At 52.6% G+C, this 24,502-nt stretch overlaps 1 protein-coding gene across 4 annotated transcripts in view; it reads left to right on the top strand.

The window, feature by feature from the left end:
• Arhgef7 (Rho guanine nucleotide exchange factor 7) overlaps nt 1–24,502 on the top strand; it is an 85,357-nt gene that overhangs the window by 716 nt on the left and 60,139 nt on the right. Inside the window, exons 1-2 of one of the 4 annotated variants that reach the window (XM_023715161.1) lie at nt 11,483–11,486; nt 19,850–19,853. The exons of 2 other annotated variants lie outside the window; for them this stretch is intronic. The gene's annotated coding sequence lies outside the window, so the exon portion shown is untranslated. Of the gene's footprint in view, nt 1–177; nt 200–11,482; nt 11,487–19,849; nt 19,854–24,502 lie in introns of those variants that run through there. One more of the 4 variants, XM_023715160.1, reaches the window with a different exon arrangement.

Genomic DNA, 24,502 nt, shown 5'->3' with positions numbered 1-24,502 from the left:
CCTGGCGGCCGCCACCGCCCTCCGCATCCGCCGAGTGCGCGCCTGCCCGGCCGCAGCTGTGCGCTCGGAGCCGCGGCCAGGTTCCGCCCGGGGCGCCGCAGGTGACCGTTGGGGCGGGCTGAGATGCGGTGGCCCAGAAGCCCTGCTGGCCGCGCTCCTGCCTCTGCGGCTTCAGGCCGGAATTCGCCAGTTTTACTGGGTCCGTGACACTCAGCTTTGGGGCGGTGAATGCCTAGGACCGGTGTCTCTTTGAGGCGCCTTTCACATGTTGCTTGCCGTTTTGCCCTAATATGGTCTTTTTGGTTTTCCAGCAGCACCTCTCAGGGAATTCCTTTTCACGGTTTGTATTTTCCTATTCCAGGGCAGTGCGTTACAGCCAGAAATCTGGGTGTGCTGTCTTGGGAACAGCGGCCCGACGTGTTCGCAGTCAGTTCTCTGATTAGATCTCACCTTCTATACGTGCTACTTACGTGCGTGGCCTGCATTCCTCGTGTGAGGACGAGATGGGTTGCACCAGGCTCCCAGTCAGCAGGCCTTGTGTGAAAGCTTTGGACCCAGGGAGGTTCCCTTTTCCGACCTCGGTCTCTTGCTCTAGGTGTCTCGCGGAAAAAATGTAGAGGCCGTCAAATTTATGCGAAATGATCATGGAGCAGGTTTATTTTGTTGAAATTAGACATGTAGAAATTTATAGAGATTAAAGTACTGTGCTTGGTTGAAAACACGAAGACGCTGTCTTTGCTGTGGGTGAGGAGTGAGGAGGTGAGGAGTGCTTAGACAGACTGCAGAAAGCCAAGGGCTCTTGAGAAGGGGCAAGACAGTGTTGCTGGGCTCGCCCCTTGTGTCAGCCTTGTCATATCACAGTTGAACTTTCTTAGTGGCCTGTGGTAATGTGCTTTCCAGTAGCGATTTTTATTTTCCTTTTCGACTTTGTTAGGAGATTCTGGTATCCGTCAAACTACTAGCTTTCTTCATGTTTGCTTCTTTCAAACTCATTTTGCGCCTTCAGATTATCTGAAAACTTCAGTGTAAGAGGTAAAGAAGGTTGAATGTTGGGCCATCACTTTCAGTTTTGTGAAGGTGGCTTTTGCTTTCGCATATAGCAGCTGGTTTGTTTTTTGGAGACAGTGTCTGGATGTGTATTTCAAGCTGGCCTAGATCCCACTATTAGCCCAGGCTGGCGTTGAGTTCCTGGTCCTCGTGCCTCAGCCTCCTGAGCGCCTGTAGGGTGGGTTACAGGCGTGCACCCCCCACTCTTGGCTTAGCAGCTGTTTTGTAACTGCAGGTTTATGCAGAGGTGCTCATGGACCAGCTCCAAGCTCCCAGAGAGCAGACCTGGGATGCGTGTGCGCCTCTGATCACGTGAGCTGAAGGCAAGTCCACAGCGAGGCTTTCTTCTAAGGAGGCAGTATTTCCCTCCCACCACGTTGGGAAAGGTGAAGACAGGCTGAAGACACTGTGAAATGGCCCCAACTTAAGACAGCTTAAGTACCAGATTAGCTTTTCCCCAGAGATATTTGGTGTCAGAATGCCTTTTCAGGGGTTAGTTGAGGCTGAGTTGTGTTTTAACAGACTATTTTTGATATTTATATTTTCTAGTTAGCTACTGCTTTCAGCGCCCCCAATGATTTCTTAAAGGAAAAGAGGAATGGCGCATCCTGGTTACTGTGTTATTTCGGTGCATACGCATCTTAATTAGCTGGAGAAAATCAGATACTATCCCTAAATGAGTTGTTCTGGTTATGGAAGGAATTTTGTAAATTAATTTTAAAGGAATACTGTGTCATGTGTACATACTGTTAGACCTTGAGAGGCATTGTTGTTTTCAAGTTGGAAAACATTTCTCCTTTAAGTTTAAAAACCAGACAGTTGTGTGCTGGAAGGCAGTACATGCAGCGGAGGTGATCTCTTCACCTTAACAGCTTTCCTTTGCTGCTCAACATGCGTCTTTTGAAAAAAATTTGTTTTTATTTTTATATTTTGATTAGGATGGAAAAGTTGGGTGCTGCAGTGGTAATTTTTTTCCACTTGTATCTCAAACACAAGCCGAGTGATTGTGAGGGTGGCGTGAGAAGATGGATGTAGGGCTGCCTTTCAGGAGGAGGGGTGTGGGTGGCCAGCCAGGCCAGCGGAGCGCGTTTCTTCAGGCCTGGAGAAACTGAGGTTTCTGCTTCGGTGCTCAGGTACTTGGCACTTGTTCTCCTGGGGGGGGGGGTGCATTTTTCCTCCACTCAAATGATCACATCAGCTGCCATGACCTAAGTGAGCATCTAAAAATTGTAGCTAGCCAAAGCAAAGGCTGCCTTCCCACGTTAAAAAGCTGTTTGGCTAAAGGTGTCATACCTGTAATGTGTGTGTACCAGCTTTTTATTTTAAGACCAGAAATTAAGAACATGAGATTCCAGTTGCTTTAAGTGGTACTTGACGTGTGTTATTCATTTAAGCCCAAATTAATAAGGCGTAGTTTTAAAGATATTATTAACAGGGCTGCGGAGGTAGCTCAGCGGTCTAAATGCCTTTTTGGCAAGCTCACGGGCCTGAGTTCAGTCCCCAGTACTACATACCACATTGGCCCAGAAACCCCAGGTGCAGTGTCCCTGCCCCGAAACCAGGCATGGTGGTGCCCTCCCGTAATCTCAGTGCCGGGGATGCTGAGACGGGAGGATCACTACAAGTCTGGGCTGTGTAGCGAGACCCTGTATCTGATCAATAAATAAGTAGATAAATAAAATTTTTAAAAAAGACATTGGATTTTTTTGGCCGCCTCTAGATGCCTTTAGGGCACTTCTCTTTGGCGGGAGTGTCTGGGTTTGAACCACAGCATCCTGAGCCTGAATGCTTCGTTTTAGCAGGCACTTAAACCACTGAGCTAATGGGCAGGCCCCTGAAAAAGACATTGTTAACAATTACTGTGCAGTAATTTTTGTTTAATGTATTTAGTGCAGGCTCTCCAGGGTCTCACTACACGAATTGGACTCCTAGTGATCCCCATTTTCAGCCTCTCAAGTGCTGGGATTACAGGCGTGCCACCACACCCAGTATCAGTCAGTGTCTCAGCGTTCCCAGAGGCGGGTGGGAGGTGGGGCTGGCATGCCATGCCAGAGGTGGAACCCTGGTCCCTGTGTCTGCCTGAGCAGGCGCTTTAATCTGCTGAGCTCTCTGGCTGGCCCTGAAATAATTTTGTAATAGCAATGAGCGTTGATTTAGTTGTCTAGATGTAGCTCATGTTCTTAATATGTATTCACACAGATTTGATGATCAGCATACATTAAGTTTTCTGTTGTAAATTTTGAAACACTGATAGAAGAGATGGACTTTAGTATTACTATCGGCTCAACGAAGTTTTCTGGGTCTCCAGGCTGCTGTGAAGGCAGGTTGTAGTTCCGGAACGAGCGCTGTGCTGGACTCCCGCTGGCCTCAGGAGGCTGGGACCAGCTGTTTCTGGAGGTGCGCAGGGCTGGGTGACTGTCCTGGGAATCTAGGCCGCAAGGTTCACATGACCAAGGTTTTGTGCTTAAGAGCTGATTCTGCGCTCCCATGCAGTGCTGCCACCGTTGTGCGGCCAACCGTGTTTCAAAGGACTCTTGTGGTGGCCACCTCAGAGGAGTGAAGGAGCCTGCCCAGTGTAAGGAGACCCCACTCTCCTGGCGCGGGTGCGTTGGCCCCGTGGGGAGAGGAACCCTCCTTTCATGCTGTCTTTCCACCTGCGCAGCAGACCCGCTGTTACTAAATTTATCTGGGAAGGTGGAAGGCAGCCAAAGTCCCAGGTGGCTCGGAGCAGGAATTGCTCTTTTCCTGCTTTCTTGCACAGTTGTGGTTTAGATCAGTAGGCAGTGAAATGTAGACCAACTGTAGTATTCGTATAAAGTTTAGTTGCTGCTTCTAGAAAAGAACTTTTTTTTAAAGTTGACAAATAATGGTATATATACCATTGATGTACAGTGTGATGCTACGATACTTAAATACATTGTGGAGTAATTAAGTTACTTAACATATCCATCACCTTACATACTTCTCTGCGGTAGCGTTCAATTTTCTCAGTGTTGATGTCTGTCATACGTCATGAATACCTGTGGTCATCATACTGTGCAGCAGCTCCCCGAGGCTCTTCTCACCTGAAGCTCCCTGTGACGAGCATTCCCTCCTCCCTCTCCAACCTCCAGCACCCTCTTCATTGAGTTGGACATTTTTAGGTTCTACATGTAAGTGAGCGCACGCAACCTGTCACGGCTTGTGTCTGGATGTCCCCTTAAAGCCTCATGCAGTCCTAGGTGGGGCTTTTCAGAGTGGCTGGCTCTAGGGTGTGTGATTGTTTGATGCCAGGATAAGGATGTGATTACTAAATCCGTCCCCTGATCGGTTTTAGCATAGCTGTGGGTGGATAATGAGAACCCTCACCTGGGTGCAGCAGGCACCACCAAGGGGTGGGCAGCCTGGAAGGGACCAGAGGGAGAGGCAGGCTACTGCTGCTGCTCTGCCACTTCACTGCTTCGCCGCTCTGCTGCCTTCTGTCTGTCCTGCCCTGCTGGGGGCTGTCTCTCCTCCGTGGTGCCCCTCTGCTGTGGCACTGTGCCTTGGAGCCAGGTGATTGTGGATTGAAACCTCTACAAAGTGTGAGCCAAAATGAATCTATCCTTTAACTTTAGGTGTTGGGTATTTGGACTCAGCAGTGATTAGGTGTGATTATGATACAATCTCTGTCTATTTGAGCCTGACTTCTTTTGCTTAGCACTGCGTCCTCTAGCTGTATCCGTGTTGTTGCAGATGATGAGATTTCCTTCCTTTTGGAGACTGAATAGTGTCCCATTGTATATACCAGGTATGTCTGGCCGACAGCCTGCAGATTGGCTCTGCCTCGCTTGCCTGGGCTGTGTTGACTGAAGAGGAATTACCTTAGTTTGCAGTTAATATGTCTAAGTAGCAAAACTTCTTTTTAAATTGTGTGTGTGTGTGTGTGTGTGTGTGTGTATGTTACTGGGGACTGAACACAGGATTTCTGCACTGAGCTACATTCGTAGCCTTTTCTTTTTCGTTTTGGGTACATGGCCTTGCAAAATCATTAAGTTGTCCGTGTTGTGCCTCAGCTAGTGATCTTGCTGCCTTGGCCGCCCAGAGTGCCGGCATTACGGGCACGCACCGCACGTAGCTTACAATATCTTAAACCACAGGCAGGCATATGCGACCCGTGGCCTGGCTGACACACCCACACCCGGTACTCGGTACTCGCATACCGTGTTTTCTTTCTGCATTCATCCATTGGCGAGTGCTTGGGCTACTGCCATTTCTTGGCTGCTGTGAAGCAGTGCAGCGTCACGTGCGGGGCTGCAGGTGGATGTCTGCTCCACGCCCTGACATCAGCTCCTCGAGAGTACACCTAGGAGGAGGACTGGTGGATTCCTCAGTTGTTTATTTTTAGGGTTTTGAGAAGCCACATACAGTCTTGCGCAGCAGTGGTGCTAGTTGGCTGTCCCCCAGCGGGGTGCTGTGGTCCCTCTCTCTCCACACCCTTACGACCAACACTTAGTTCACAGGTGGGAGGGAGGGTGGTCCCAGGGATGGAACTCAGGTGTACTTTGCAGTCCCTCAGTGATGGTGGTGGTGAGCATTTTTCCTGTGTTGGTCATTTGGTTGTTCAGGTTTTTTGCTCATTTTTTAATCAGATTTTACTGGCACGTTTTAGATATACAGAATGATCACGTTTGGCATAGAGAAATTGTACCTGTACATAATATAACTTTTGGGTTTTTTGGCTCATTTATTTTATTTACTTATTTTTGTCTGTGTTTAGGACAAAGTCTATAGGGTCTCACTACGTAGTTCAGACTCGTAGTGATCCTCCTGTTTTCAGCCCCTCCCAAGTGCTGGGATCACAGGCGTGCGCCACCACACCCAGTCTTAATTTTGGTCTCAGCTCACCTGCAGGCAGGTGGGCCTGGCAGGGGGAGTTGAGGCTCGAACCCTGGCTGCTGTGCTCTGCCTAAGCAGGAACTTTAGTTTGCTGAGTATTGGGCTGGCCCCTCATTTTATTTTTATTTATTTCAAAAATTTTTTTTTTTTTTTTAATTTCGGTGGGCAGTAATAGGGATTGAACCTGGGTCCTTGTGCTTGCCAGGCAGATGCTTAGACCACTAAGTATCTCACCAGCCCTTTTTGGCTCATGTTAAATTGTGTTTTCTAGTTATTAAATTCAGTTCCTAGGTATTTTGGCTGTTGATTCATTACCAGAAAGTGGTTTGCAAATATTCTCTCTCTGTTCTCTTGTCACTCTTGATTTTTTTCTTTGCTGTATAGACCCCCCCCTTTTTTTTTTTTTTGGCGGAACTGGGGCTTGAACTCAAGACCCTTGCACTTGCCAAGGAAGCGCATATTCTACTGAGCCATCTCATCTCCCCGGCCCCTTTTTTTGTTTGTTTTTAAGGTGCTGGGAATTGATTTATCTTGGGGACCTTGTGCTTGCCAGGCAGGCACTGTGCCACTGAGCTATGTCCCCAGCCTCTGAAGAAGCTTTTTGTTTGGTGACATCCCATTTATCTGATTTTGGTTTATTTTGCTTGTTGTTTTGGGACCATATCTAAGAAATAATTACCCAGGCTACTATTGTGAAGGTTTCCCCTTTGTTTTCTTTTCATATTATACTTCAGTCAATGTGGTTCTTAGCGTTCATGTTTCTAATCTATTTTGAGTTGGCTTTTCACACTTGGAATGAGATAGGGCCTGGTTTCATGCTTTTGCATTTGGATACCCAGCTTTTTGCAACACTGGTAATGGAAGGTGCTGTCCTTGCCCCATCGTGTTGTCGACACGCCATCACAACTCCGTCAGCTGTGTGTGGGTTTACCTGGGCTTGTCGCGTCTGTTCCGCTAGCACTGTATATTTCAGTGGTGGCGCCGTGCTGCTCTGATCATGATGGCTTTGGTAGTTCCAGATCAGCTAGTTTAAACTTGCCTCCAGATTTCTGCCTTTTACTTAAGATTGCTTTGGCTAATAGGTGTGTTTTGTGTTCTCATGAACTTTAAGATTTTTTAAAAAATTTCTGTTGAGAATGCCATTGCAGTTTTGATAAGGACTGCATTAACTATGGATGGCTTTCACCAGCATTCATTTTTCTTCTCATGAAAAATGGAATTCTTCTACTTATTTATATCACCTTCAGGTTCTTTTTTTTTTTTTTTTCCCGGAACCAGGGATTGAACTCAGGTCCTTGCACTTGCCAGAGAAGCGCTTATTCCACTGAGCCATCTCCCCAGCTCCAGGTTCTTTTATTTTTGCTTTTTTTTTTAGTGTACAGACTTCACCTTCTTGAAATTTACTTCCAATTGGTGATTTTGATGGTATTGTAAATGAGATTTTTTTTTTTCTGGTAATTATTAGTATATAGGTGAAACACTGTATTTTATAGGTTGATTTTTGTATCCTGTAACCTTATTGAATTTGTGTATCAGTCCTAAGTTATTTGGTGGAGTCTTTGGGTTTTCCTGGGTCTAATTCAGAGAAAAGAGAGGCAGTCTGTGTCTTTCCTTGGGGACGCCTTTCCCTGTTCTTGCCTGATTGCTTCAGCGAGGACTCCAGCCTAGTGCCAGGTAGGGCTGGTGGGGTTGGGCCTCCTGCCTTGCTCGGACCTTAGAGGTAAGCTTCCTCGTCACTTGTTTCAGTGGTACGAATTTGATAAGAGTCTAGGTTTTCTCCATGTTTTCAGGGAGGTACCAAGGGTAGCCGGAATGGGAGAGGACCCTGTGTAGAGCAGTATGTGTCTTGTTGAGTAAAGCTGGTATTTTTCTTGCAGAGTCAAGTGAATTATGAGGAGTGTGACCCTGACGTCTGTCTCTGCTCCTAGGAGTGTTCTGGTTAGGCGGTCGGGTTTCCTTGGTGTTGCGCTCGTCCTGGGTGGGGAAGCAGTGTCAGGCGACCCTGCCCTCTTGGACACTGTGACTCCGTGGCCCTCCATTTCAGTGAACAGTCAGGGCCCTCAGTTTAATCGTGAGGCCTCCTGGAGCTTTTGGAATACTTCTCACTGTCTGCTTTTGGTCTTCTTGAGACGGTCTTGCTGTGCATTCCTGGCCGACCTCAAACTTGCAGTGATCCTCCTGCCTCGGCCTCCACAGAGTTCTGGTGCCACCAGGCCTGGCTGTCACTCATTGTCTTAAAATTAATATTATTTTACAATTATATATGTTTATAATTCCAAGGTCAAATTAATAAAATAAGGTGTAGTTTAAAAGTCGGTAGTTTCTAACCTCCTGGCCACCTTTTTCTCTCCTTACCTAGATCAACATTAGTATTCGCCCACTAAGAAATAAATATGTAGCAGCCAAATCAGTTTCAGAGTGGTATTTGTGTGACGTATGTACATGTGTGTGTCAGCATACGTGTGTTTATAGGATGGGTTCTGTGTCCGTCTCCAGGGGGATTCCCAACATGTGGAGGAACACAGTGATGGTATGCAGTTGCCGGGCCAGTCATGTTACTAGGACTGCTACTGAACTTTTACTGGTTTTAGGATTTAAAAGAAAGTGAAAAAAGATCTTAAGATTGTCTTCAAGTCGTGGCGTTTACGTCCTTGACTGCGTCTTCTTAAACCAAGCAGCTTTTTTTTTTGTTTTTGGTACAGGGTCTATGGGGTCTCACCGTGCAGATTGGACTCATAGCGATCCTCCTGTTTTCAGCCTCCCAAGTGCTGGGATTTCAGGCGCACGCCACCACACCCACTCCCAGTGCTGTCTCAGCACATCCCAGGGGCAGGGCCGGCACAGCACACGGGGGATTGAGCCGCCCTGGCCGCTGCGCTCGGCCTAAGCAGGCACTTTAGTCTGCTGAACTATCTGGCCGGGCCCCAAGCAACTTTCTTTAACCTGCAGTGTGCAGCCACAGTGGGTTTCTTTCAGCTCCTTGAATGTGTACACTGCGCTCTCCTGTCTTACAGTAAGCTTATGTCCTGCTGCTCTGCCCTGAGTGGTCCTTCCCAAGTCCCCTTTCAGTAGGTATTCCTATTCTTCACATGTGAGGTTTTCATTTGTGTTAGCCCGTGTTGGCAGTGCACAGTGACCATCTGGGGGTGGTGTGCGCACAAAACGCCTTCGCTAGGTCTCAGTCCCTTTGTCCCCCCCCCCCCATGAAGTGCCACCTGCTCCCCAGATAAGGAGGTGCACAGCATTGACTGCTCTTGGGGTATCCACCTGCCTGACCAAACAGGGCTGGTGCTGGAACCCCATCTCCAGATGTCAGGGGCTGGGGAGTAGGCGGGGATGTGTGCGTGGGTGGTTGCTGGGTGGGCTTCCTTTGGGCTTTTCTGCCCTGCTGAGGGTGATGATTGCTTGCCATCCGAGACTTTGCACACTGTGCTGGTCTCTACTTGGGGTCCGCCATGAACAGATGCACACTGATTTATGTGTCAGTTGTAGGTAAGCCAGAAGTGGCAGATTTCTGTAGGGAAAATACAGCTGTTGTTACGTATTTGTACTTAAAACTCTGACAGCAAGCAGTTCTCTGTATGTACTGTGAGTCGTTTAGGGTGCAGCGTTCGGACTGTTATACTTGCAGGCTGTTAGGGCTGACCTTTTAACTTGTTTTTTCTTCTTCAAGTGGTGGTGGACTTGTTTATGTTGGCGAGTTCAATCTTTGCCACCTTGGTTGTGCTGTGGTTAGCAAGTCTGTGTTGGTGGCCAGGAGACTCCACTTCCGGGACCGCTGGCCTTAGTCTGCAGTGCCGGAAACCTCAGTCTTTCCACAGTCAGGGCAGCCACTTGCTGAGAACGGGCATGTGTCGGCAAAGCAGACTCGCTGTGTGCGGTGGGTGCTGAGAGCGGCTCAGGGCACTCGGGGCTGGGGGCGCTGTGGTCCTCAGCAGACTGCCTGTGCTCTTGAGTTGTTACTGCGGCTCCAGGCGTGTGCTTCAGGGCAGCCGCGGGCAGCGACCTGAGCTGCTCCACCAGCCGCCCTGTCCCTGCTGCTCGCTGGCTGTGCTGCCTGTGCCGGTGTGGTAGTGTGTGACCACCACTTGGCGTGGCCACGGCGTGCTCGTGATCCCTGGCCCTGTGCAGTGGGGGCAGCACGGCGTGGCGCAGCATGACTGCCCCCATGTAGCTCTGCTGCCCTCCTGGAGCACCGTGTGGCCTGCGGTGCCAGGAGACAGGGCCGTTGTCATCTCTCCCCAGCTGGCCGGCCTCCTTGTTTGAGCTACACTGTGTGGTTTTGGCTTTTTTCACCTAGTAACGCATATTGTATAAAGTTTAAGCAGTAAACCAGAGAACAGTCGTAGGACGCGAGCGTCTAGAGGCGACAGTGCTCCCAGCAGCACACACTTCATGGACTCCTTTCCTGCTGCACGCGGGATGCCGCGGGACCCTTCAGCTTGCTGCAGCACGGCTGTTGCCCGCTGCCGATGGGAAGGTGGTTGTCGGTTTGCACTTCCGTAGGCGGCGAGTCTTGGGGCAGAGGTTTCCTTTCCCTCCCCTGCCCCTTCCTGTCCCCCTCCCCCTTGAGCGCGTTCCTCCTCCTTCCCAGTGTCTGTCCTCTGTTTGCTCCTTGCTTATTTTAGTTTCTCACACAGAGAAACAGTGTGATATTTAAGTTGGTGTGGCGGGTATATTCCACTTCAGACTACAGTCCTGGTGCGTCAGCTTTCCTACAAAGGACTTGAGCTTACCCTTCTTTATGGCAGAGTAGTACTCCATGGTGTGTCAGTACCACGTTTCTTTAACTAGTCATCTGTTGGTGACGACTAGATGGACGTAGAACTGCTGCCAAGATGTAGCTGTTGTGAAGCTGCTGCTGTAAACACAGGTGTGCGCATGTTACTACAGCGTGATGCTTTTAACTTTCTGCAGGATGCCTAGAGGGGAGCAGCTGGGCCGGGCGCAGCCTCTAGTCCTAGTTTTCTGAGGAATCCACGTTGGTTTCCTCAGCGCTCGCACCAGTCTGCGCTCCCAGCGACAGTGGAGGGGGGTGCTTGCCCTTGACGACTCCGGAGTGAGCTGGAATCTCAGTGTGGTTTTAATTTGCATTTCTTGCGTGACCAGTGATACTGAGCTTTTTTTTTATGTTTTATTTGCTGTTTGTTCTTTATCTGAGAAGTATGTGTTCATCTCAGCTGGCCATTTTTGTATCGGGCCTTTAAATTTAGGTGGTCTGTTTTTTTTTGAGACTGTATACATTCCAGGTGTTAGTCCTTCATCTGAGAAAGATTTTCTATATGAAGCATTAATTTTAGATCATCTTTGTAGGGTAGATGGATTGATAGGGTACTGCAGGGTCACAGGTGTGGGCACCACAGGGTTTGAACCTGCCTGCACCCAGTCCCTGGAGGGATGGGTTCTGCCCATCACTTGACCTTCTAAACAGTGCATGGCAACTCTGCTCCAAGTGCTGCCCTGTGCTTGCTCCCTGCGGTGTCTTCTCCCCGCATTTGCTGTGCTGAGCTCTGCCCTACCATCCTAGGTGCCAAGCAGGCTGGTGTGTGTGAGAAGCTCTTACTGATTTCTGCCCTGGGCCTGTGAAGGAGCGTGTGCAGGAGGGGCTGGTAGAATAGGAAAACAGCATGAGCCCTCAGAAGGCAGAGCTTGCTGGGTCAGCACAGGGGTTCTGCTTGGGGCTGGTAGAGCCCGAGGGTCAAGTGTCAAGGGCTGCCTGCAGAGGTGAGCTGCTGGGTACAGTGCAGGTGGCTCGGCTGGGCTCGGCTGGGCTCGGCTCGGCTCGGCTGGGCTCGGCTGGGCTGCGCTGCGCTGCGCTGCCCTGCTCATTTCTCAAACACTTTTCCGTGTGTGTGTGTGTGTGTGTGTGTGTGCGCACGCACACACATGCCTGCCTGCCTGCCTGTTTGTCTTTTGAGATGGGGGCTTGCTTTATAGTTCAGACTGGCTTAATACTATGTAGCCCTTTGTGGCCTGGATTGGAGAGATACTCTTGCCTCAGCCTCCAGAACGCTAGGATTATAGGCGTGTGGCACTATGCCTGGATTCATTCTCCTGGGTGTTTCTAAAGGCCATAAAAACAAACAAACAAAAAAAACCTGTTATGTGGCTTTACCTGATGTTCAGTTCTCTTACAGATTTTGTAGCCAGGGTTATGACTGAGATTTTCCCAAATGAATTTTCCCAACGAAGGACACTGTTGGTCTACTGAGAATGAGGAGGCTGCTTGTGTGGATACTTGCTAAGACTTGTCGCTGCAGGCTTCCAAGTTCCTGGACACAGGCCCAGAGCTGCGCCTGCCGCCTGTGTGCAGGGCTGAGATGCCCCCGGAGCGCCCTCTGCTGTGTCCAGGCTGCTTGGCTCTGCAGGTGAGTGTGGCGCGGAGGCGGGGTTGTGGCCTCGGCCGGCCGGCACCCTTCAGCTGGTGCCTCCTGTGCTCTGACCCTAGAAGACCAGGGCTACACTTGCGTTGGTGTCTTCGTCTTTGCCAGAACTTCCCTTAGTTAAGGAAGTTAGTGATAAAAGAGTCGATGGGGGGCTGGGGAGATAGCTCAGTAGACTAAGTGCTTGCTTGGCAAGCGCAGGGTCCTGAGTTCAATCCTTGGTACCACCAAAAAAAAAAAAAAAAGTGTATTTGGGAGGAGCTGTTCCTGAGTACTTAGTGAGGCTTTAATAGAAAAAGTTTCCTCTCAGGTACTATACCTTTTTAAAAATTTTAAGAGCATATTTAACATAAATGAGATAATGTTTAATCAATGTAAAAGCGATTTGTGTTTTTTTTCTCAGCAATTTGTGTTTGTAATGGCTATTATTTAGATGCTGGAAAACTTGTGTTAACTTAGGCTGGACGAGATAGAAATAGGGTGACATATCCGCCAGGTCTGCCTGTTCTCATAATGCTAGTTCCTGTTTTAAAGGCTGTATAATACTCCATCGTGGATTTAGAGTGTGCTTTGTTTTTGTTATTAACAAATTTTATGAGCCTGTGAATTTTATAAAATAACAGGCCTCACGGTGCTGTTGTCGCACGTGCACGTGTTGACCCTGTCCACCTCTTCTGCCTTCTCTCTTATGCAGAAGTAGCTCCCTCTGCTTGCATGTCTTTTGTGCTGGGTATTGAGGCCAAGGCCTCATTCATAATCTGCCCTACTTTTTAAATTTTCTTTTCTGAGACAGTCTTGCCAAGTCACCAGTTTGCCCAGTCTGGTCTTGAACTTGTGGTCCTTCTTCTTCAGCTTCCGAGTGGTAGAATTACAGGCATGCACCAACATGCCCATCTAATGTCATATTTTTAAAAAACTGCTCATGTTAGCTAGCTTGGTGGCCTTAGCACCTGCCTGGCAAGCACAAAGACCTGGGTTTGATCCGTGTACTGCATACTGTGCCCGCCCCGGAATCCTAGGCATACCATTCAGGCTACTGAAACTGGGCGTGGTGATGCACATCTGTAATCCCAGCGCTGGGGAGGTTGAGACAGGAGGATCATGACAAGTCTGAGTGCATAGAGAGACCCTGTACCAAATAAATAAAAGATAAAAAAATTATAAAAATAAAATTGCTCATGGTAGGGAAATCCTGTGGTCCGTAGCTTTCTGAGTCTGGTTTATTTTGCTTAGCATGAGCAGAGTGAACGACAGTCTATAGAATGAGAAAAATCTTTGCCAGCTAGCAGCACAGGGTCAACACCTAACATGAAGAGCTCAAAAACACCACACAGCCCTCTCAATTAGTGGACAAAGGAACTACACACATCTCAAAGGAAGTACATAAGGCCAATGAGTAGAGTCCATCTCACCCCAGCCAGAATGGCTGTCATCACGATTCCAAAGACAGTACATGCCAGTGAGGCTGCCGGGAGAAAAGGAACCCCCCACACAGGACAGCTGTGGTGGAGGTCATGTGGAGGTTCTCAGCAGAACCAAAAATAGAGCGACCGTCTGCCCAGCTCTGCCCCTTGGGACGCGTCATGGGGATACCTGACAGGTCCAGGTGCCTGTCGGCAGGTAAGTGGGTGAGGAGAACATGCTGTGTCTACCCAGCGGAGTACTCACTCTCACAGGAGAGCGAAGTCGTGTCATTTGCGGGAAGATGGACTGAACTGGCATTTTAATTTCAGCAGGCGAGAGTGTCCCAGGTCGCCCTGTATCTTCTCAGTGCTGGGTTGAGCTTGCGCCCCCTCTGTCCACACTGAAGTTATGTTTAACAGTTACTCTTTTTAATCCAGTGTTGAATAAAATGATCCCAACATGGACTACTGTGAATGTACTGATGAGAAACGTTGCTTTCTTGTGCTCATCAAGCTTTCGAATCCCGAGTGTCTGTGTTACAGCCTAGCACAGTGAGTCGGGATCAGCCACATTTCAGGTGCTGAGGGCAGTGGTGGGCAGCCGTGGACTGGACGTGTGGTTCTGGATCCTGCAGGTGGGAGAGGCGGTGACATCTGGAGTGGGACAGAGCTGTTTGCAGAGAGCAGGTGGTGTCTTCAGGTGTTCCATCCTCCCAGGGCCACGTGCAGAAGAGGTGATTCCTTTCTGCACAGGGAGAGTGGCTCAGTGCACAGTCTGCCCTCTACACTAGTCAGAGTAGCTATGAGCAGGTAGTGCAGGCCAGAGCTCTGGGGACCCTGAGCAGTCCTTCCAGACCTGACCCTGCAGCCACGCGTGCACAGTGGCTCCCCCGTGGGAGACAGAAGAGTGGACGTGTGCATACGCTGTGTCGGGCTCGCTCGGCTTGGGTGGTCATGGAGGGCCTCCAGGAGGTGACGTCTGAGGACTGGCTCTCCCCACCGATGCAGAAGTGTGTGCAGCTAGCGCTTCCCTGCAGCACACAGACGCAAATGCCCAGCATGTTCTCTGGGTGACACCCACATTTCCCCCGGCTGCTGGAGTCTGCGTGCTGTCAGGCTCTGCTGTGCAGTGGCTGGCAGGCAGGAGCTGGTCTGCACTCTTTGCTGCTGCTGGAGACTTGTGCCCCATGCCTGCGGGCGGGCAGCAAGGCGGGGACTGTCATGCCTCCCTTGTCCAGGTGTTTCTTCTCACCTGGTCCTGCGTGTGGCCTCTTGCTCTCAGGAAGATAGAGCTGAGGCTGGTCCAGCTTCTCAGTGGGCAGCCTGGCCCTGGCCTGCCTGCCATTCCTGACCTCTGCTCCCCTGCTGGCCCAGGTATGGGCGTGTGGGCTTTGTGCCCTGTGGTGCTGGGCGTGGAACAGGGCTGCAGTGCTGCGTCCTGAGCTGAGCCCACACACTGCCAGGGTGTCGCAGCCTGGCCTCCTGCTCACCAAGAGCACGCAGCCTCTGCTGTAGCATTGCACTAGTTTAGGTCTTTGCCAGTGTCTGTCTCTGGAGCTGTGGTGTGCCTGTGACTCCGGTCTGATGTGTGGTCCCTCGTGTCCTGGATCTGGTCACACAGGCAGCGTGGGGTTCTTGCCCTATCCTAGCCCTGCTCTGTCTCAGGCCTTCTGTTCTCTTCTTTCTCTGCATGGCTTGCTCTTACCTGTGATTGGGCTTTAGCCCAGAATACTGCCAGCTTGCCACCTGTCATGAGCACAGCTCACAGTGACCCCGGAGTGTCGCTGTCCAATGGGGAGGGTGGGGGTCCTCGTGCAGGGCGTCTCCCGACTGATGTCCTTGCACAGTGTGCAGCATGTCTCAGCCCTGACCTGTTCACTTCACTAGAGGTCTGCTTTCAGTGTCACAGACGTTGACCTAGTGACCTCTGCAGGCTTGTAGGAAGCCAGGGACAGGTGCTGTGGGCCTCGCTCATGAGCACCTTTGACAGGTGAACACCCTGCAGTATCTGTTGGGGCCGGGGTGCCCTGACCACACCACTGTCCTTTCTCAGCACTGTTGACCATTGCTTCCCTCATCCTCCTGGCCCTGGGTGCTGACCGGGTTCAGCCGGGGTGAGCCTGAAGACTAGGAGCTTGTGGGAACGTGGGCCTTATGTCTGCAGGTGCTGCGGTCCTGACAAGACAGGGTCAGCTTGAGAGGGTGGGCAGCTGTTGGATGGCTTTTCTGGCTGCCCATTGGCAGTGCTGGACCTGGGTGGTGCCTGAGGTCCGGAGACTGCTGTAGCGGCACTGTGGAGTCAGAGCGCCTCGAGCCAGGGCAGAGGCTGTGCCTGGCAGCAGGCTTTCTGGGGTCGAGATGCTGGGAGGCCCTGCAGGGCAGCTGTGGGGTGGAGCATATGTCTGCATCCTCCTCCCTTGCCAGTGCTCAGAGCTGGGCATATCGTGTCAGGAAGACGTTCCGAGCCTTTCTGGGTCCTTGTGCTATTGCTGCATGGGGTTCTGGAGAGAGGGGAGGGTGGCACCTGTGACCCTGGTGGTGCCTTTGTTTCCTGCTGTGGAGGGGCCCAGCTGAGCCCAGGTCAGCTACCCAGGTGAGGAAGATGGCTCTGGGCCTGAGAGTCTGGATGAGATCCCCAGAGCTGCAGTGAGCAGGAGGCCCTGCTGTCACACAAAACTGTGCCCTCAGGAGATAAGGGGTGCAGCTGGTCTCTGAGTGTCCTGTACTGTGGCTGGGAAGGCCTGGCCTGTGCTGGGCTGGCATCATGCACCCAGCTGGGTACAGGCAGCTGTTCTCCATAAGTGCTGACCCAGCTGTGTGGAGTCCCCAGATGGGTTTTACATGGCCGTGGAGCAGGGGTGCTCGCGCTGGCCAGGTGGCTGGTGGGAGCCTTTCCTGAAGTCCTGTGGGAGAGAGACACTGCAGTCATGACTGGTGGGTGAGCGGGGAGAAGCCTTGGCTCCTGGCTGTAGGTAGGGCTTGCAGGGCCTGTGGTCACTCAGGACTGTGTCTGCCCACCTCCTCCGCTGTGCTTGCCTCCTGCCTCCCTCTTTCCTTTTTCTTTTCCAGTCTCCCTGAGTCACACAGCAGCCCTGCCTGCCTTTCCTAAGTCCAGTGAAACAGATTTCTTTGACAGTCTCTAAGTCACTGCCTTTTAAACAGATCAAGAACACCCCAGGTCCTTTGTAGGAAGGGACCGTCCCCTCCCTCCGTTGGGCAGGTCCTGGCCTTTGGCACTTGGCTCTGAGCTCCTCGCTGTCCTGGGAACCAGCCCGAGGACCAGCTCCCAGGGAGGAAGCCAAAGCCCCGTCCTCCCAGACTGCATTGGGTGTGAAATCTGCCCCTCGTGTGCTTGAGATGGCGTCTGCTTCTGGGCATGCGTTTGTGTCTGACAGTGCACTGGTGGCAGTGGGACCTTCAGTCCTGAAGGGATGTGGTGTGAATCTCATGACACTGTGCTTTCCCACTTACCCTGGGGATGGCAGCTTGCTCTGGTGGGGCTTGTGGGGACCATGGAGGCAGGGCCACAGGGTCTTAGGGGGGATGGCTGCCGTCCCTTGGGGCTGAGCGGAGCCCCCTGCCCTGCGGGGAGGTCCCAGCTGAGGACTGTTACTGGGCGTGGCTCCGGAGAGGCCATGGGTGGTGAGCTGAGGAGAGCCCGGCCACTGTGCTCTCCAGGCTTTTGTTTTAAATACTGAAAACTTCAGCAGCTTGGTTGGCAGCCTAGAGTAGCCCGAGTGCCTTTCCTGGCGCCTGGGGCTGATGCCGGCCCCTTGTTTCTTGGAGTTTCTACAGACCCCGATTAATTGTCTGGCTAATCACTAAAGCACAGCCCTGTTGCAGACCTTGTGATACTTGGCCTGAGCACTTCCTGTGTGCCACTTAAAGGACGACACTCTCCATCGCCTGTGTTGACCAACCGTGCGACAGGAGGCTCCTTATGCAGCCCCGTCCAGGTTTCCAGTGGTCTCAGAGCGGCCCTCGCAGCTCCTTCCGTTTGTAGACTTAGGATCTGGGCGAGGGTCAGCATTACATTTGCTTTGTCTCTTTACATGGAGCAGACCCTTCCATTTCTTTTTTTCTTTTTTCTTTTTTGGCCAAACCAGGGATCGAACCCCGGCCCTTGCGCTTCCAGGGAAGCACTTACTCCACTGAGCCATCTGCCCCGCCCCGACCCTTCCATTTTCATTCATGACTGAATTTTGCAAGAATCTCAGCATGTGGCTTACAGAGTACCTGCAGTCTTCTGGATTGGATTCAGGGTACGCGTGTTCTACCAGACTTCATCACAGGCAGTGTCCTCTGCTGTGCCGCGCCTCGTGTCGGGGTGCCTGTCGCTAGCTCCCTGTACCACTGTGCTGCGTGAGGTGGCCTGGGCTGTCTGTGGAATGGGCGCCTCTTTGAATTGATCTCGAAGACCTGTGCTGGTCCTGCCGCCCCAACCTCTGCCAGGCCTGAGGTGCCACTCGTTTTGGTAGCCACCACCTGGTACTCCCTTTGCCAGTCTGCCTTTGGGGTTTGAGGCCGTGGACAGTAAGGGGCTGTGGTATTCTCCAGAACTCTGCATTTGGGACGTGGGCGCAGAGGAGACGTGGCCACCTGTGAGCGTGGCAGACAGCCACTTTGGAACCTGAGTTGCTCTGCTTTCCCAAGCAGACCTCAGTCCCTGACTCAGCCTGAAGCGGTGAGCCAAGTTTTAGCCACTTGAGGTGCAGGCTTGAGTAGAAAGTTTGTTGATGAAGAAGGAGCCAGTAGAGACAGGACACGCCTGCTGTGGGCATTGGAAGTGTTGCATGGCCAGCAGCAGTGCGAGTGTCATGGCGGCTTGTGAGTGGCCACCATCGAGCAGCTCAGGAGTGCTGGCTGCTGCCCCAGCAGCACCCTCAGTTCTGGCGCTGCCGTTGTCTCCCCCACGCACAAGGAGGAGCCGAGGATAGAGTCCGGATGTGGCTCGTGTGGCATGTGTGGCGACTGCGGCGGGGAGCTGGTGTTGGCTCTGAATTGGAATCATGGTGAGCCCTGCCAGGGTTGGGGGACATGACCACGTGCTGGTGGGAGTGGGGGGTGGGCGTGGAGCACACAGTGACTCTTGGTGTGCTTGTAGCAGGGACACACACAGCTCGTGCCATGGTGCAGGACTGTAGGTTACCATGGATGATGCGTAATTGCCAAGTGTTGATTTCCAACATGGAGCCATCAGTAAGGGGCTTGAGAATAGAGAGTCTGTGGCAGCCAAGTGTATGAGCCCTCCTCTGTCATCTTTGTCGCCGTGATACCTTGTGGACTTTTGTGTTCTGGTTGCAGCAGAACATAGGTTTTTATTTCGGGTCACAGTCAAGTGTTTGGACTCTGGTCAGACCTGGACAAGACAATTTCGGGGTGGGTGCACGTTGTCTCAGGGTCAAGTCCAGGCCAAGGATGGACGCTTCTGCCCCCTCTGACATCTCACTGGAGTCTTTGTTCAGAGCTGACAGAGCAGCAAGTTCTCCGTGTGCAGGGCTTGAGCGTCCGGGGAGAAAAGCTGGAGCATGGGGTTTGGATTTTGTGGGGAGCAGGGAGCTCAACTGGGCTTCTCCAGGCAGCGCTGGCCAGTCTGCTTCTGTAGCTGGTCAGGCACTGCTCTGTGGTATGGTGTGGTGTGGGGCAGAGCTGTCGTGGGCAGGGGAGGGGCAAGGTGTGGTGTGGTTTGGGAGGAGGACAAAAAGGTGCTTTGGGGAGCAGGGCCTGCTTGGAAGAGGCAGGAGGGGCACACAGCTCTGTGGGACGCCGGCTGCTGCACGACTGGCTGCTGGCCTCGGACTAGCTGACTGGAACCAGCAGCATGTTCAGGTTTGATGACTGTCCTTTGAAGGCTGAGCAGGATCTGAGCTGCCTCTGCGCTTTGGGTCCTGCCATGTGCTTGTAGGTATGTGTGAGGAGATGTCGTGGTAGAGGCTGAAGCGTATGGGCTGGAGGGGCAGAGGACAGGTAGACCACATTGGATGACCGAGGAGACATCGGATGCTGCTTCTTAGGGCCCGTCCTACAGCTGGAGGTCTGGACTACTGCAGAGGCCTGGCTACCTCTACCTTGCGAGACTGTCCACTGTGCTGCTCTGCTGCAGGCTGACCTCTGGTTCCTTTCCTGTCTTTGTAGTTCCCTTCCCGGAGATCAGGGCAGGGAGGTTGGAGCTGGGAGTGTCCTGTGTTCTGTGAGGAATGTCCTCTATCGCTGGGGCTGATTCAGTGCTGCCGAGGTAGGTGGGCTCAGAGGCAGGTGCCGGAGCACCTTCTAACCAGGCCTTCGTTTTTGCTTAAGAGAAGCTGGGCCAGTCCCTCAGGGTGCAGGGAAGCGAGGGAGTGGTAAGGGCTCTGCAGGGCAGCTTGCCGCCTGGCGTCGGTGCCTGGGAGGCTGTTGGGGCTGGGGTGAGAGATGCGCGGTGTGGGACTGTGGGGCTTGGAGCCTCGTAGCCTCGTAGCCGTCAGGTGGGTGCTGACACCCAGCCTGTTAGGAAGCGGGCAGGCTCTCCAGGCAGCCACCTTGTCTCCAGGGCCACCTGCCATGCTGCCCTTTCATGTCTCGAAAGCTCCCCTTGGACTTCCCAGGCCTTCAGACGAGATTTGTGTGTGCAAAGTGGAGTAGTTTCTCAAGTGCTGGGAGGCCTTTGTCGTAGTGTATGGCTGCCGGGGGGCTTGCGTTTGTACCTGGGAAACAGCTCTTTCCTCTCCACTGCAGATCCTGCAGGGCTGCAGCAGGGGGAGGAGCTTAGGTTTTTGTCTGTCTTATCTGTCAGGCTAGCTGTGTAGTTCAGCCTGGGCTTGAATTCACTATGTGGCCTGCAACCTGTGTCAGTTCTCTGCCTTGCCTCCCAAGCCCTGGGGTTACAGCTGGCCCACAGGCTGGCTGTGGAAGGAGCTTTGTGTGCTTGCCTGGTCTCCTGCCTTCCCACATCCCTTTCCACATCAGTTTCTGCTGATGGTACATTTTCATGTTTTCAGTATTTTGGCAGTTAGGCTAGAAACCTGTCTTTCTGGACATACCATTGTAACTTCCTCCAGTGAAGTATGTGGCCTTGTGGGGAGGTGCTGCAGGCCAGGGCAGTGTTCAGGTGCCCCCTGGGCCCAGCTAGGCTTTGTGGCTGCGTGGCTGCCTTTGGGGGCTCCTGGACCAGAGTGTTAACATCTGGGCTTTCCCGCTGGACCTTCTTGGGCTTGTGGCTGGCTGGAGGGGCAGGCTTCTCTCAGGCTGTTGGATCTGCACTGACTACTAGCCTCCTGCTCTGGAGCCTACCTGGGGACATGTGACATGGAAGGAGCCTAGAGCAGCCCACAACCGGCTTGCCTCTCCCCAGCATGCTCCTCCTGCTGACCTGTGTGCTGGGCTCTTGCATCCTGACTGCTCCCCTTAGTGCGTGAAGGCCTCTGGCTGGTGTCTTGGTGTGAGTAGGCATCTGGCAGCAGGCAGGGGGAGGCTGGTGGAAGGTGTGTGGCTCCGGGGATGTGGGGTGTGCATCCCAGGGCTTCCCACACTGCTCTCCAGACACGATCATCCGGACTGGTGGGACAGTTCTAGTAGAGGGTCACTGCAGGTAGAAGTCTGTTACTTTTCTTCTTAAGCATATACCCTGGGAGTCTGGGGCATCTTGGGCTCGTCTCTTGTTGGCTTAGGCAGGGGCCTGGGGCTTGCCCCTAGTGCACGGGGAAGGGGTGTGGGGGACTGCTCAACCCTCTTGGGGCTTTGGTACCTCCTGGAGAAGTGGCTGCAGCTCTCAGCCCTTCAGAGCTGTCAGCTTGCCCCCGCGCTGCAGCGGTCCCTCTTTGCGTCTTCCTAGCACCTGGCTCCGTGTTAGCGTGTTTTTGCAGGGTGTAACGCCCACGCTGACTGTACACCTCTAGGTGCAGTCCTTCCCTGTTGTTAGCCTGAGTGGTGTGGTCCCTCTGCGCAGCTCTGGGTGGCATTTGAAGGTACTGTCTGGGGTGCCTGTGTGGCCCATGTGGGACTCCGCCGCCCCACTCACTGCCTGTGACTTGATTCTGCCTTTGTCATCTGTGTCACATGGTCTCTGTGGAAGCCAGCAGCAGACTAATGTGCATGTCCTGGCTGGGCCTGGTGTCCTCTGCAGGCTGGCTGTCCCCTTCCTCCCTGCTCTGAGTGTGCAGTCCAGAGGTCGGCAGTGGTAGGGAAGGCTGGTCTCCAGCACTCACCCTTCTCCTTTTCCTGGGCTCCCTTTCCCAGAAGCCAGCAGACATGGTGGGTTTTTTTTTTTTTTTTTTTTTTTTTAGAATACTCATTTCATGCTGAGCGTTTGAGGTGTTGTTGTGCAATCCACAGAGTTGAAGACTTTATCCCTACCCCCCCACCCCCCCAACCGGGGATTGAACTCAGGCCCTTGCCAGGCAAGAGCTTATTCTACTGAGCTATTTGCCTGGCCCTGAAGACTTGATTCTTAGTTTAATCTGAAATGTTTGGGGGCTTGAAGGGCGAAGTACCTCCATCAACAGAATCCTTGTCCAGCCTTAGTTTGATCCTGTGGAGGAGGAGGAGGTGGACTTCAGTGCAGACTTCACGTGCCAGGAGATGAAGGCGCGGGCTGGATGTGTGCCTTTGCACATTCTCTGCACTATGTGCCGTCACACTAACCCGAAATAGCACCGCTTAGCTAAGATTCATTTTTACTCATTCTTGTTCTAAAATCACAAACTCCATTTGACAATATGATAGGATAAAATTATATTTTTAAGCTTTGCCAGCCACACTCCAGAACTCTGCCAAAATAACAGTTTCTTCTCTCCAACATAGCTTTGCCTGAAACCTGGGGAGCTGAGTGGGCAGTGGCCTTTGGAGTGTGGGTATTGGGTAAATTGGGACAGTCTTGGCTCCTGTCCTGTGGTCTTCCGGAGTGCTGGTGGTTGAAGGTAGAGGGCCATGAGGAAGAGGGCAGAAGCTCCTGGGCTGTGTGTCCTCTCTGGCTGACCTGGCGTGGGCTGTGCGGTGTGGGTACGCTGACGTGGGAGCCTTGCTTGCTGCCTGTGCTGTGGTCAGGGCTGTGAGGTGGGCACCGGCAGCATGGCTGCTGGGGGGCTGGGCTGCTGGGGTCACCAGGAGTTAGTAGTGAGTGTTGCGAATGCCCGTGAGGAGGAACTGTGTGACTCATTTGCATGCCTTTGCCTACGCTGGTGCTGCTGACACCAGGCCCACCTTGGGCCCTGCTCTGAGTCACGTGTCCTCAGTGGCCCAGGATGCTGACAGACCTGGAGCAGCAGAGGTTGTTGCTGCAGTCCCCCAGGCGGAGGTAGTCGGCTGTGTGTGGACCCGGTGACCCACCCAGGTGCCCAAGGTCTTGGGGGTGAGATGCTCTTGCTGAGCGCAGGACAGGGTGCCCAGCTGCTGCAGGACAGCGTGTGGCCCTGACCAGCTCGTGGACATTGATGTCTCCCTGGAGGTGTGGTTAACAGCTGCCGCTGGGTGTCTGTCTGTCGGGGCAGTGGTGCTTGGAAGGATACTCAGGTTGGGAGGCAGATTTGCTCATGTCAAAGGGCACTGATCGGAATCACTCCCAGAATATTAGGCCCTGCTCTCTGGGAGCTTGTGCTTATATGGGATAAGCAAGCAGGAAGTGAGTACAGAGGCAGAATGGCTTGTGCACTGGGGATTGTTTCATAGAATGTGCATCATAGTGACCAGCCATTTTTTAAGAGATGAGAGCAACCAGAATTGAACGGGAACTGTTACCCGGGCAACTAAGAAACTGAAATATCCTGGCTGTTGGTACATTTCTGCCACAGCGTTGTCCTATGCGGAGGTAGTCTGCTCCTAGATGGTCTGAGGGCTGCGCTTAGCGTCCTGTTCCTCCTGTCATACTTTGAGATGAGCCGCACTTCTGTCATTGGTCTGAGGGTGACGTTGAATGAAGGTGGCCTTCTGAAGCGATGCCTCAGCCTGGAGAGCTCCCCCCACCCCCCATGCAGGCTGTCTGGGCCTGGGTTAGCTGTTAGGGGTCGCTGGGCCCAGGGGGAGGCTGAGCAGCAGCCCGTGGGGCGCAGAGGCTTTGGTGGGCCTTGGCTGCACGTGCTTCGGCTCACCCCAACCCCTGTCCCTGTGCAAGGCCGGGTAGCAGAGCTCCTGGGGCAGGCAGCACCTCCCACTCCTGCCCTCACTCGCGCGTGGTTGTGCCCGCCTGTCTCCGCCCCGAGACCCCAGGCCGTTTGAGAAAGCTTCTGTGTCCCTCTGAACATGGGCACTTTTCTTGCCTGGCTTTCTGTGCTTTGGTGTTGTGCTTCCTTCTGAAGCACTGAAGCAAATGATGAGAAGGAAGGCTTCAGTAGTGAGCTCGGTGGTAGGTGCTTCTTGGTGGAAGGCTGGTAAGTGCTTGTATCTTGGGAATGGTGGATTATTCTGTGGCATGTGTAGTTCACTCCAAAGTACAGGTGAGTTTCCATCGGGCTGGGCTCTGCTCTAGCTCTTGTCCTTCTCTGTGCCTCTGGCGCCTGTCTCTGTCGTGAGGAGAGGGGCATGGTCTCCATGTCTGGGTCCCCCTGCCAACCCTACTCTGATCCAGAGGTGGCTTCAGTATTTTGCTGTCCTGGCATCCCCGGGAATCGCATGTGAAGCTCCCAAAGTGGGCTCTTTGTCCTCTTCTGTTCTCCTCAGCTGGGAGCCCACAGCAACGTGGGCAGGAGGCCCTGGGGAAGCTTGCCCAGTCAGTGGCTTATTTCTGCATGCGTGTTCTGGTGGAGCTTTCTACTTCCTCCCCCTGTGCACAATTGCACCCTGCAAAGGTTGGTTTCTGTCTTTTCTCTCCTCCTCCTCCTCCTCTTCCTCTTCCTCTTCCTC

This window comes from Octodon degus, unplaced genomic scaffold (assembly GCF_000260255.1).
Source record: "Octodon degus isolate 3935 unplaced genomic scaffold, OctDeg1.0 scaffold00039, whole genome shotgun sequence".
NCBI lineage: Eukaryota > Metazoa > Chordata > Mammalia > Rodentia > Octodontidae > Octodon > Octodon degus.
Note: the sequence above shows the minus strand (reverse complement) of the source record. Positions and strands in the feature narration are given on the sequence as shown.